A 14,404-nucleotide genomic window follows, 5' to 3' on the forward strand; every position below is an offset into this window, starting at 1 on the left:
GTGTGTGACTGCATACATGCATATTTTCATTCAACATCTGGAATATAAATCAAATATTTTCAATACAGTAATGCATCAGGTATATCATTATTCATATTACAAAATTCTCACATCTGTCTTTCGACCATTTAATGATTTATCAGATGACCAATAGCAAAATATCCCTATAACTAGTTTTACCTCGTGGCCCGAGTTGTGCACTGATACTCGTCCAATGCCCTGTTCGTGCAAGCACTGTCAAGTACCTACTTACGATCCGACTGCCTCCATTGGCCCAATATCAGCCAATGGTTTCACCTTGCTAGCTGACCATCTTGGTACCCACATCGTTTAGTACGTGTGGTTGCACATGTACATCTAGCTACGATATCGCGTTGTATCATATAACAGTAGTTTATTTCAACTCTACAAAGAAAGTATTTTTCAACCCTATATCAATAGTATATAAATAATCCCAACGGGTTCAAACCGACGTCTTTCCACTCAGTTTACCCCTCTTTGTTTTCTGATTCAGCTCGGTGTATCACCGACCTCAGTTTTTCACATTCTCAATATAACAAATTGGAATTTCATTCCCATATTCTATATCAGTAGTATAGAAAATACATTCATTTCCATATCAACATATATCACACAAGTTTGATACAAAAACCCGCTAAATGATAGAAATTCAATATACATAGTTTAACTGAATAAATAAAGGATTCGAGCCTCTCCTACTATAGTATAAATACAAATAAACAATATTTGTAAAATTTGGAGATCACATGTCGAAATCCTCATTTTTATCAAAAATCGTAAAATCGTCAAATTGGCATTTACTCGGTAGAATTTCACAAATAAGCAGTTAAATCATACATAATAACATAAACTAGCTTTTTAGCGGTTTAGTTTTCCAAAATAGCTATTGTAATCAAATTCCCCTTACCTTATACTCGAAATGAAAGTTCGTATGAAAACAGTCCAAATCGACAACCCGAGATTCCGAAAACCTAAAACCACAGAACATAACCTTACTATGTTTTCTACTGCTATCCAAATATCCAATCAAAATTAGGATTAGATTCCTACCTTAATTCTTGGGAAAACTCGAAACTCTCCGAAACGACGATCCAATCCACTAAAAGTGTAGAGTTTCCTCTTCTGATCCACGCAATACCCTCCATTTTTGGAAACGGAGGACGAACGGCGAAGGATCTTAGAGAGAGAGAGAGAGAAAGAGAGAGAATAAGAGAATTTATAGAATAAAACCTAACTTAACCCTTAAGTAATCTAAATAAATATCTCCTCCAAAATATTTATATATAAATATCTCAAAATATCTCTTTTCAAAATATCTTCTCCAAAATATCTCTTTATTTATTTATTTATTTTATGTTTATTTATTATTTTTTATTTATTTATTTATTTATTTATTATTATTTTTTAAAAAAAATTTTAATTTTTAATTTTTAATTTTATATATTTATTTATTTATTTTATTTTTCTCGGGGTCAGGTTACTACATGAGTACTCTGGTAATCATTTACGGATACCAGGGTAGAGGGAAGCCACTTGTATGAGCGGGTGATCTTCCCCATTCTTAGTGTCTTTACCTGGATACATAACCCAAGGTCTTACTGAGAGAGGTGAGTACCCTGGTGTTAGCACTATAGCAGAGGGAACCTACTTGTATAGGCGGGTAGATTTCCCTATTCTCAAAAATTAACAATAAAATGTTGATGGTTATGAAATTGTGAATGGATGATAAAGACGTTGATCTTGTGTGATTATAGGCATGTTATCTGGACTTCTTGTGGACTGGGTATACACCTGAGATGGATATTTTAAATTGTATTATAAACACTTCAGCCACATACTGTTATAAATTATTTCTTCCTTACTAAGAGGTGTCTCACCCCGTCATATGTTAAATCTTTTCAGGTTATCCAGGTAATCGAGCTTAGATAGCTCCAGGGCGGGGTAGTTTTGTGACTTGAATATAGCAGATTGGATATGTATTTAGTTTATGTTTAATATATATATATATATATATATATATATATATATTAATTCTGGATTTATAATATGAAGGATTAGGTTGTAATTATTATGGATCAATATATGTAAATATAGCACTCTGGTATTTTCTGTTGAAAATATTTATTATTTCCACTGTGTGAATGGTATCAGAGATGCGTGTCGGTCCCTTAACGCACCGGGCCCCACGAGGCGGGTTTGGGGCATTACAGACCCCAACTTGATCCTTACGGGCTAGATCAAACCCTCTCAGGCCACGCCTAGAATACAACAATGAAATACAAATTTTTGTACAATTCAAATTGCTTCTATCACAAGCTGATTATGTACTGATACGCACATGTAATAATCAACGAACATCAATATGATAAGAACTATAAGCTCAATGCTAATGAAGCGTAATTACACTCAATCTAATGTCAATAGTCAATCATGCACAAGAGTGTATTCTCAAACAATATTTGAAACAAGAAATCAATATATCTCAATCTTACGTAGGGTTTCAAAGATATCCAAACAGTGTAGTTAAAATATCTTAATAATGATTTTCTCAAAAAATCTAGCATAAGAGATATTTGTAATATAAGCTTGTCAAAATAGTTTTTGCAAGAACACAATACAAGACAAGTTTAATGAGTCTTACATAATAGTGCAAAGACTTACTAGCTAAAATTTTTCCCCACTTAATGAGTTTATTAATTAAACCGGTGGGAAAAACTTTGGCTAACAACTCTTAATCAAAAATCAACAAGCAATCAAACACAATGAGAGTTATAACTTTGGAAAGCAATGTAGGATGATTTAAAATACTCTCACTCAAATGGATTTTGCCAAAGAATGATCAAAGGAGGAGTATTTTGGCTTGGAGTATGAAGAATGGTTCTCAAAAATTTAGAGAAAATATTTTCTAATTAAATCCCTAATATTGTATTAATTTTTGCAAATGAGGACCTATATATAGAGATGGGAAAAATTATAGTAGTTGGGGATACGTTGGGGATTTTGGAAAAAGATTAATTGAGTTTAATTAAAAATAACCTAGTTTAACCTCGGTAAAAATTGAGCAACTAGATAGGTTCGGTCGACCATTTTTAGGGTTCGATCGACCAAGTTACTTAGTTCAGTCGACTAGGGTGTTTTTGAACTGAAGTGTTGGTTGACCAGACTTGAGGTGACTTTTTAACCTCTGAGGTTCGATCGACCAGGCTAAGTTCGATTGACCAAATTTGAATGTTCAGTCGACTTGACCATTTTTCATCTTCAAGTTTGGTCAACCAAGGCATTGGGATTTCCCCACATGCCAATTCGGTCGACCAAGGCGTTGATGTTCATTTTAGGGACAGTCAACCAAATGGTCAAACTTTTGACCCTGGGGAGGTTCAGTTGACCAAAGGTCTTAGTATGTTTTGGTTCGGTCGACCAAATGGTCAACTGTTGACCTGGGGAGGTTCAGTCGACCAAATTCGTTCTGTATGTTAGGGTTCAGTCAACCGAACACACTAAATTTGTGCATTCAATTTCTAACTTTCTTTTAAAGACACCCATGTTCACTTAATTGATACTCGTAAGTTATAAGGGGTTTATTCATGTAATAATTTGGGACCTATGGTCAGTCTAAGGTCTTTGAGAGTTAACCCCAAAAATTCGGCATTAGTTGACCGAAGGTGATCCCTTAGGTCCATTATGGTCCTAAGTTCATAATCCCTACATGCATGATATGCCTTAGTTATTACGGACCTTGAAATAATTATTATAGACCCAATGAATTGAATTTAAAATACAATAATTAAAACACTTTGGGTCTTCATTTTTCCTTTAAGTCATCATGTGTCATCATATGATTTTGCTAATTGATCATGCACACAAACTTAGCAAACATTAAATATCTTGTATTTATCATTATCAAAAAATGAGATAGGACTCAAAAAGTCAATAATCTCCCCTTTTTTGATGATAACAAATACAAGTGCAAAAATGGGTAAAGCCAAATAAAGAAAATAAAGCTCCCCCTAAGAATATGCATACCAACTTTTGCAAGTGTATTTCTTCCCCTTTTGGCATCAGCAAAAAGGGTTAAGTTAAGTAAAATAATTTGAGCATTTTAAAAAAAAAAATATTAGCTTAAGAGAATATCCCCTATTTGAAAGAGTTTTGGGCATATAAAAAATATAACTGTTCTTTTTTTTTTTTTAAAGAATGGCAATTGGGCACACCAACACTATAACTGGTCATTAAAAGATTTTAAATGACATGAAAAAAAAAGGTTAGACCATAAATATACACAAATCATGCAATTGAACCATATCATAAGGCTCGTGAAAGATTTGAGTTAAAGGTACACGACATATGATACCAAATAGAAGGCTTGAGCAAAAAAATAGTCTACCTAGTTCGCATGCATTTTCATGTGAAGTTACCAAACCAGTTATACAATTTATATATATAAAATAGGACAAGACATAAAAATTTTAAGATTTGAGAATATTTCTTGCCCAAAAAGTATATGTAAATATGTGTGTGTGTGTGTGTGTGTGTGTGTGTGTGTGTGTGTATCCCCCTTTGATGTTTGCAAAAAGACACTGAGGGTGTGCTTGCTGAAAAGGAAACTTTAAAGATCAAGCAAGCACAAATTTTCTGGTTTTTCAATTAAGCACTTACTAAAATATAACCAGAAAACCACAACCATAATGATCCTAAATATTTAACAATCACACGCAAGATCATAAGGCAAAAGAAACACAGAACTTGTGGCAAAGCAGTATAGTTTCAATAAATCATTATAATTAAGCACATGCCATAGTGATTTTAAAAACAAATCTAAGCTGAAAGTGTGGGCGAACATGATATGATAGAAATTTAGTTTGTATGCTCCCTCTATCGATGTGAATTCGAGCTTAGATGCTTTTAAGTGCTTATACATATCAAAAATTACTTTGATTTAACAAACCAAGTAGTATAAGCAATCATTTGAAAATTTTTAACATAACTACACTAGATATTTACTAATTTATTTCAAACATGGCAACCAGTATAGTCTCCTTAGAGCCTTCAAAATGCATCAGAGAATATATATTAAGACATACAATAATATCCATAACCAAGAACAATTCATATCTATTCATAAACCTTTAAGCACTGGATATGATGTTTAGGGTTTTCTGAAGAGCTTCAATATTTAAACTGTTAAACGTGATGCAAATGAGTCTTTTATGCTCTCTCTCTCTCTCTCTCTCTCTCTCTCTACAACTGGAGCTCGGCTCCCCCTAAGTATATGATCATTATGTATGGATGAAGTTCAATATTCAATTAGTTTTCACTCATCCTTTCAAAAATATTCTTAACAATTATTTCAACATAATAATCTTTGTACATAGCCTTAAGTTGGGAAAATTTCTGTTGAAATTTCGGCAGCATGCCATTTGTAAATCGGACATTTTCCCATAAAACCTATACCTAATAGATGGTTATTCTCAACAAAATATTCATATAAGAGATGTTGTTGGTTGTCCCAACCCAGAGTATATAGTCTAGAGGGGGGTGAATAGACTCTTTTCATGGAATACGTATTTTTCTACAAAATAAAAAATCTTGCCAAGATAGAAGAAATTATATCGCAATATAAATATAAATCATGCACAAGATATAAAATAAAGAGTTTAAGGGAGAGAAAGAACACCACTGGTATTTTTACGTGGTTCGGCACCAAGCCTACGTCCATGCCTTAGCACCAAGCCAAGGATTCCACAATCCACTATAATCGCTCCTTCTGCAGCGGAGCAAGCCTTACAAACTCGGGAACAAATCCCTACCGCTCACAAAGAGCCTTTACCGATTCGGTTCACAAAGAACCTTACAACTTGGTTCACAAAGAACCTTTCACAAGAAGATGGAAGATTACAAAGAATGCTCCTTACAATGAGCAAATATTATTTACAACTCAAACCTCACACTATTCTCTCAAGAATTGAATCAAACACAAGAAGTGAGCAAGAGAGAACATGTAATGAAAAACTAATATGCAATGTGTTAGGTTTTGTATAAAATGATGTTTTTTACTAACAATGATCAAATACCTTCAAAACCATGTTAATACAAGTCTAATAGCTTTTATTTATAGCCCAAGAGCCTTAGGAGCCGTTAACTAGTCATTGAGGGGAAGAAAAGATATTTTATTTGGAAAACTAGCCGTTTTCCGCCCATTAGCGTCATTCTGCCCGTTGGACTCATCGACGAATCCCCTGTGTTCATCGACGAGGTCCCTGAATCAGAAAAAGTCACTAAAATGAAAGTTGTGTAATTTTGTCTTATCTTTGCAGGGACATTAAGATTGTCCCATTTGGACTTTTTTAGAAAAAGTTATGCCCAAAATATCACAAGGTGTTTAGGACTCAAGGATGCACTACGGTAGTGATGATTGCTTTGTTTTTCCTTGTCAAAAAGTGTTTTAATGACTCAAAACATTCTTGGACAATAGTATATGAAATATAGTAAGTCTAATGAAGATTAAAACTTGTCCAAATGAGTTTACTTTTGAATATAAGATATCTTAATTAATAAAACACGTTTGAAAACCCATTTTGATATCTTATATGCTTAGTATGTCCTTTTATAAATATACTTGACTTTCTTTGAACCTTTAGGAAACAAGACTCATTTTGATAAAACCGGGACTAAGTATGAAGATGTTCCAAATACTAAGATGTTTGAAAACTTGTCTCTTTAGAAAACATATTTGAGTTTAGGATTCATTTAACAAACTCTTTAAGTTTAACTTTGAAAGCCATGAAAGGTGAGTTTGTGTTTATGTCTTTAGTGCAATCCTAAATGCTCATGTGTCATAGTATGCTTATGCAATGCCTCAACTCATACTCAAAAATTATACAAGACACACACCGTAAGAGTTACAATATGCACTCACTCACACAACCCTTATTACAATTAATTTATACACAATAAAAACTTCAGGATGTGCTTTGGTGCGTTTGAGTCAGCGTCTTTCTGATCTTTCCTATTTTATGTCTACTCGGTTCGATCTTTACTTCTGATTTGGTACCTCCATGTATCGGACACTTTGTACATGTACTAGTTATGATCTGCAAGGATGGAAAATACTAGGAACAACAAATAGGTTAATATCATCAAAACATATAAACCAAGATAGTGTAGTTGTCAGGGCTAACATTCTCCCCCTTTTGATGATGTCGAACCTATTAAGAATCTACTTAATCTTTGCATTTGTGTTTGTTCTTTGCTAAGGCTTATTATGCAAAGATAATCTTACTTAGAACCACTAATGGGTTGTTATCATCAAAATAAGACAATTAAGCTTACGTAACCTCTAGGGCTAACATTCTCCCCCTTTTAGATGATAACAAACCATTGGTGTTCTATATGAGGTATGTTTTAAAGCTCCCCCTTAATTTATGCGCTCCCCCTTAATTTATGCATATTGTTAAATGATATTTATAATTTGCTCCCCTTTACTCTATGCATATGAGGTATAAAAACAATTCATGTTCATTTGAGCTTTTAACATGCATTCCATAAAATAAAAATTTTATAACATTACATGCATATTTTCCCCCACACATACATTATGTTTTCCCTCACATATATACACCATAAATCTTATCCCCATGGATAACTTGAAATATGTTCTCCCCCTTTGATCATCATCAAAAAGAGAGGTGCTAATCATTTATCTTAAAAATACTCTAAGAGCCTATTAAGACTAGTTTCCATGGTGGTGAGGTGAGTATGTGCTAAATATATAAAAACCAATTTAATAGTGCTAAATTATAATAGTTGAAGTGCCTAGATTGGCTTACTTACTCACGAATGATGATCTCTCAGGTTTATTACCATTCGTTAAAGATTGAGAGTTGATACTAAAATATGGTAGAATACTCTTATATTAAAGGATAATTCAACAATGGATGAATAAGAGTATAAGAAGAAACTTTCTTCTTTTTTCTATCAACCAAAAAAAAATTTTGAATGCTTGAAACCAAATTGCATATCACAAACACTTTGATGCTCATGGTTGGGTGTGGGTTTCCTAGATAAGAATGAATGTTCATTTTGAGAACCCATTATTGCTTTGAGGTAATGATAATATGAATTCCCAGTTTATTCAAAAAATTTATTTTCATCTTATTGACTTGGATATATATGTAGTTTTGAATCTCAAAGCGATGCTTGACCTAATTCAAGTGAGTTAAGGATAAGATCTAGTCAAGTCATCACTTGTCAATCAGAAGCTTCCATTATTGCCACTGTAGAGGACAAATTTTCCTCTTAAAGGTAAGGGGCATTGAATTATGTGGCAGTTTAGCAACTCTAATATATGATATTGAATTTTCCTAAGAATTTTGTTGAGCGCTTGAAGCTTTTGTTGAGCAAATATCTCAACAAAGTAAATCTAAGATAAGAGATAGATAATTCCAATGTCAAGAAAACCTCTTCTTGAATGACTTTGGTTTTATTTGCATCCAAATAATGAGTCATACATCCCTTACTAGGGGATGCTTATCAAATTTGAGTATAACTCGAGAGCTATTTTGCCAATGCAGTAAATTGTTCCAAAGAAATCAAAATTGACATTTTTCCTATGAAGAATTCATGCTTGAGATTTAAGCATGGTAAGTGTGTCATTTGGTCATGGAGTATTTTTCTGTGGTAGCATTTTGTCGGGGAAGGGAATGCTTTTGCATTAACAAAGGTTAAGAAGTTTTCCGTAAATCAACCATAGAGGGAATACTCTATCTTCGAGTCAATATAACTAAGAATCCCTAGGTAGATATTTCTAAATGATCATGATGGGATATCTTTTGGTAAGCACTAGAGATTGTTTCTAGAAAATTTTTACTAGTTTGATTTCTCAGTGATGACTCATATTCAAAGATGAATTTAGGATTGGATGGTCTGTAGTGTCCATGTTGTTATAATTAATTTTCCTAACACTCAACTTCTTATGGAGGGATAAAATATGCTTATAGTCTAGATGTACTTACTATGTTTCTAAATTTTAATTATATATCATTAAAAAAATAGATTATGTAACTAAAGAATATCTTTTGTCCATAAGAGATGGATCTACTTACTATAGCATGCTCCTAAACCTTTATTCAACACCTAAGTTTTTCATATCAGAAATTAAAGGTTTCTAACTTTTTCCCAAAAATAAGCTTTTTCAGTCCTTTGCCTTGCATTTTGGAGGAATGATGTCAAATGTTTACAATAGCAAATATTGTTTCATTCCTTACGAATCCTATAGGACAAGCCTAACTATAGAGATTATGAGGGTGTGCATGCTACTTTATCCCAGGTAGAGGTAAATAGTCCTAAGTCCAAGATGACTTGTACTTTAAGCATAGCAAGTATGTCCTTCCTACTTGGCAAAGAGCCTTAGGGGTATACTAGACTTAACTTAATAATGCTCTAGGAGACATGTTCTCCTAAATTGCCACTAAAGGGAAGGTATTCAAAACATATGTTATAAAGATATTACATGTTAGTACTTCATTTGAATACCACTTGTTGTTATGATGATTTTTACTAAAAATTAATTTCATGAATGCTATGATCTAAATATTCTAACTGTATATCCAAGCAATCATATATCATCAAAACAAGTTATGTGACTAAGAAAATATCTCTTCTTCATAAGAGATGGACTTATCTAACATGCGAGCTTTAGAAATTTTATATTTAAAACCTTAGTAATTCACTTGAGAAGAACAAGGTTTTTTTTTTTTTTTTTTTTCATTTATCACAAAAAAAAATTATTTCTAAATAACAAGTTTTGCATGTTATTTCATCCCATAAGCAATAGCCAATATTTCAAAAAGAAATAAACCAAACAATTGAGGATATATGCAATTAAAGCATTATTTTGGTTTTCAAATTTGAAGATCAATATTGGCATGGATATCAAAAGTTCCCAATAAAGTAATTCAAACAGTTTAAAATGCATAGGCTAGGATTTTAAGATTTTTAGTACAAACTTAGTCACCATATCCCTTTTAACTTTTTACCTAGGTCAACCTAAATTTTAATTCCTAATCCTAGGTTCTAAGGAAGCGGTGTTTAACCGGACTAAGTAACTTTGGGTACCCACTCTCCTTTTGGTCCCTATGGGTTTCTTTTCTTGACAACCCATTCCATCTTCCTCTCTTTGCCTCTTTCTCCTCCACAAGGGCAAAAATATCTAATATGACACTTTCTTTCACAATATAAACAAATCTTGTTTTCATGTGATGGTTTTGACTTATTTGCATTATTTTTACTTATTGAGGCATAACCTTGTGATTTATGAGAGGATTTTGAATTATTTTTGGAAACATTATTTTTCTTAACTCCCAAAGATTTCTTGGAGTTTTCTTTTCCTCTTATTACTTTGCCATGATCTTCATTTTTCTTTTTCAAGATAGTATTTTCCTTCAAAACATTTTCAATTTTATTTTTCAAAATTTTCACCTCAACTTGAAAAGATCCATGGTCTTTTTGAGTCTTTTCTATAAGCTCCTCATTTTCCCTTTTTAAGGAGCAATTTTCTTCTTTCAATATAGAACAAGACAAGGCTCCTTGCCTTTGGATTTTGACAATTTTCTTTCCAAATATTCTATCTTTTCCTTTAAAGTATCATGCTCTTTTTGAAAATTTAAAACAAACTCTTCATTTTTCCTTTTAAGGGATTCATTTTCTTCTTTCAAAGAAAATTCTATTTGTTTTGACTAAGCAAGCTCTTTCTCAACATTATTATTCTTCCTTTTTACTAAAAGTAATTCATCAAACAATTTAACACAACTATTCACAATATCATCATATGAAGGTGCATAATCCTCCTCATCTGAATTTACTTCATCTTCTTGTTCGTTAGCTATGAAGTAAGGATGTGCTTCTTTCTCATTTTTATCATCAGAGGCTAATCCATCGATTTGATCCCAAGTAGCACCATTTATGGCATTATGATCCCCATTTAGAAAATTTTCTTCATTTTGATTTAGGGGGCAATTTATCATGTCATGCCTAGAGTTAGTATTATCGCAACATTCAATGCATGACTTCTTTTTCTTTTTTTTGCATTCTTTTACTTAAAAGTTTCTTAACTTCTCTTGTGAAGAATGCAATATCATTATCTTCAATTATTTCTTATTGATTAGTACAAGATGATTCTAAGAAAAAAAACCATTTTATTTTAAGTTTTTCTAGATTTCTTACTTCTTCAATGGTCATAGATGACTTAGGTAAAGATTGGAGAATTTTTTGAATATAATCTTCTAATGAATAAATTCTACCAAATGCTTTCAAGTTGTTTATGAGACGTGTGAACCGAGTGAGCATGGAAGAAATTTCTTCACCATCATTTAATTTAAATATTTCATATTCTCTAACTAGCATGCATATTTTTGATTGTTCATTTTGTGATGTGTTTCCATAGATGTTTTCAAGTACATCCCACATTTCATTTGCGGTTTGACATTAACAAATAAGACTATGTACATCATCATTTAAATCACAAAAAATAATATGCTTTACTTTAAAATTTAGTTCAACTAACCTTTTTTCACTTGGTGATTGTTCCAATAAAGTCTTTGGAATATCCTCATTTTTCTTTGTGATTGAGAAGTCTCCTTTGGAGATGATCTCCCACAAATCCAAGTCATATGCTTGAATGAATATGGACATTTGATTTTTCCACGCGTGGTAGTTTGAACCGTTGAACATCGGTGGTTGATAAATGGATCGTCCATATGAAGAGGTTCTCACTGAATACTCCATTTGATCTTTTACGCTCTGGATTTTACTCCAAAAATACAAGCGCCTTACTCTGATACCACTTGTTGGTTGTCCCAGACCAGAGAATATAGTCTAGAGGGGAGGGGTGAATAGACTCTTTTCATGGAATACGTATTTTTCTACAAAATAAAAAATCTTGCCAAGATACAAGAAATTATATCGCAATATAAATATAAATCATGCACAAGATATAAAATAAAGAGTGTAAGGGAGAGAAAGAACAACACCGGTATTTTTACGTGGTTCGGCACCAAGCCTACGTCCATGCCTTAGCACCAAGCCAAGGATTCCACAATCCACTATAATCGCTCCTTCCGCAGCGGAGCAAGCCTTACAAATTCGGGAACAAATCCCTACTGCTGACAAAGAACCTTTACCAATTCAGTTCACAAAGAACCTTTCACAAGAAGATAGGAGATTACAAAGAATGCTCCTTACAATGAGCAAATATTATTTACAACTCAAACCTCACACTATTCTCTCAAGAATTGAATCAAATACAATAAGTGAGCAAGAGAGAATGAGCACATGTAATGAAAAACTAATATGCAATGTGTTAGGTTTTGTATAAAATGATGTTTTTTACTAACAATGATCAAAGACCTTCAAAACCATGTTAATACAAGTCTAATAGCTTGTATTTATAGCCCAAGAGTCTTAGGAGCCGTTAACTAGCCGTTGGGGGGAAGAAAAGATATTTTATTTGGCAAACTAGCCGTTTTCCACCTGTTAGCGTCATTCTACCCATTGGACTCGTCGACGAATTTCCTGTGTTCATCGACGAGGTCCCTGAATCAGAAAAAGTTACCAAAATGAAAGTTGTGGAATTTTGTCTTAAATTTTCAGGGACATCAAGATCGTCCCATTTGGACTTTTCTTGAAAAAGTGATGCCCGAAATACTACGAGGGGTTCAAGACTGAAGGCTGCACTACGGTAGTGACGATTGCTTTGTTTTTCCTTGTCAAAAAGTGTTTTAATGACTCAAAACATTCTTGGACAATAGTATATGAAATATATTAAGTCTAATGAAGATTAAAACTTGTCCAAATGAGTTTCCTTTTGAATATAAGATATCTTAATTAATAAAACACGTTTGAAAACCCATTTTGATATCTTATATGCTTAGTATGTCCTTTTATAAATATACTTGACTTTCTTTGAACCTTTAGGAAACAAGACTCGTTTTGATAAAACCGAGACTAAGTATGAAGATGTTCCAAATACTAAGATGTTTGAAAACTTGTCTCTTTAGAAAACATATTTGAGTTTAGGATTCATTTAACAAACTCTTTAAGTTTAACTTTGAAAGCCATGAAAGGTGAGTTTGTGTTTATGTCTTTAGTGCAATCCTAAATGCTCATGTGTCGTAGTATGCTTATGCAATGCCTCAACTCATACTCAAAAATTATACAAGACACACACCGTAAGAGTTACAATATGCACTCACTCACACAACCCTTATTACAATTAATTTATACACAATAAAAACTTTAGGATGTGCTTTGGTGCATTCGAGTCAGCGTCTTTCTGATCTTTCCTATTTGATGTCTACTCGGTCCGATCTTTGCTTCTGATTTGGTACCTCCGTGTATCCGACACTTTGTACCTGTACTAGATAAGATCTGCAAGGATGGAAAATACTAGGAACAACAAATAGGTTAGTATCATCAAAACATATAAACCAAGATAGTGTAGTTGTCAGGGCTAACAGATGCAACAACCTATAATCCACTACCAGCATGCAATTCACATCCACTACATCTACCATGCAGGAGGCATTTTAAACTAAGCATGCGATCAGGTAGCAATTTTCAATTGACAAAAAATAATCTATCCATCAAGAAAAATAAATAGTAGAGAACAGATGATAGATTTGCATTCAGTATAGTGTTGTTATTCATTAAGGCATATAAAATATGATCATGAGAGCATTTTAATTTAATAGTCATGAAGGATAAAAGCTCCCCCTAAGTTACGCACTCAACTCATTTTAATGCCTTTTTCATTTTCTAGTTCTTTAGCCAAGAGATAAAAGATTTTCAAGGATTTAAGCTTGGCTTTGAATGCATGGGCTTTAATGGACCAAAAAGTCACAATCAATATTCTTTCAATGTACAAAGCCTATAACTACCTCTTTTCTTATGATCTTCAAAATGTGAGAGGTCCAAGTTCAAATGGCATTAAACTTTAAGGTTCGTGCATAGGTTTCTTGAAACTTTGCATTTTTCATATATGTTGAAACCTATACTAATCATATTAGCCACTTAACTTAATTCATGAGGATGAAGCCCTAAATGATTTTATATAAAGTTTAAGAGCAAGTGAAGGGAATTTGAATGAATACTCTTAAGATTAAATTTCCTTTAAGTTCAGAAAAGCATTCATGAAGAAGCAGGACATCATTTAGAATGTTTTCGTGCTAAAGAATATGTCCTAACTATTTTGGCAAAGAACATTTCTGAGTATATGAATTTTCTTGAACAATGCTCATCGGGGAATGGAAAGTATCCTATAGATATGATCATAATTATGAACAAGGATACGATCCAATCTACGAAGAATCTTTACCAGATATAACTGTGG

This window comes from Malania oleifera, chromosome 4 (genome assembly GCF_029873635.1).
Source record: "Malania oleifera isolate guangnan ecotype guangnan chromosome 4, ASM2987363v1, whole genome shotgun sequence".
Lineage (NCBI taxonomy): Eukaryota > Viridiplantae > Streptophyta > Magnoliopsida > Santalales > Ximeniaceae > Malania > Malania oleifera.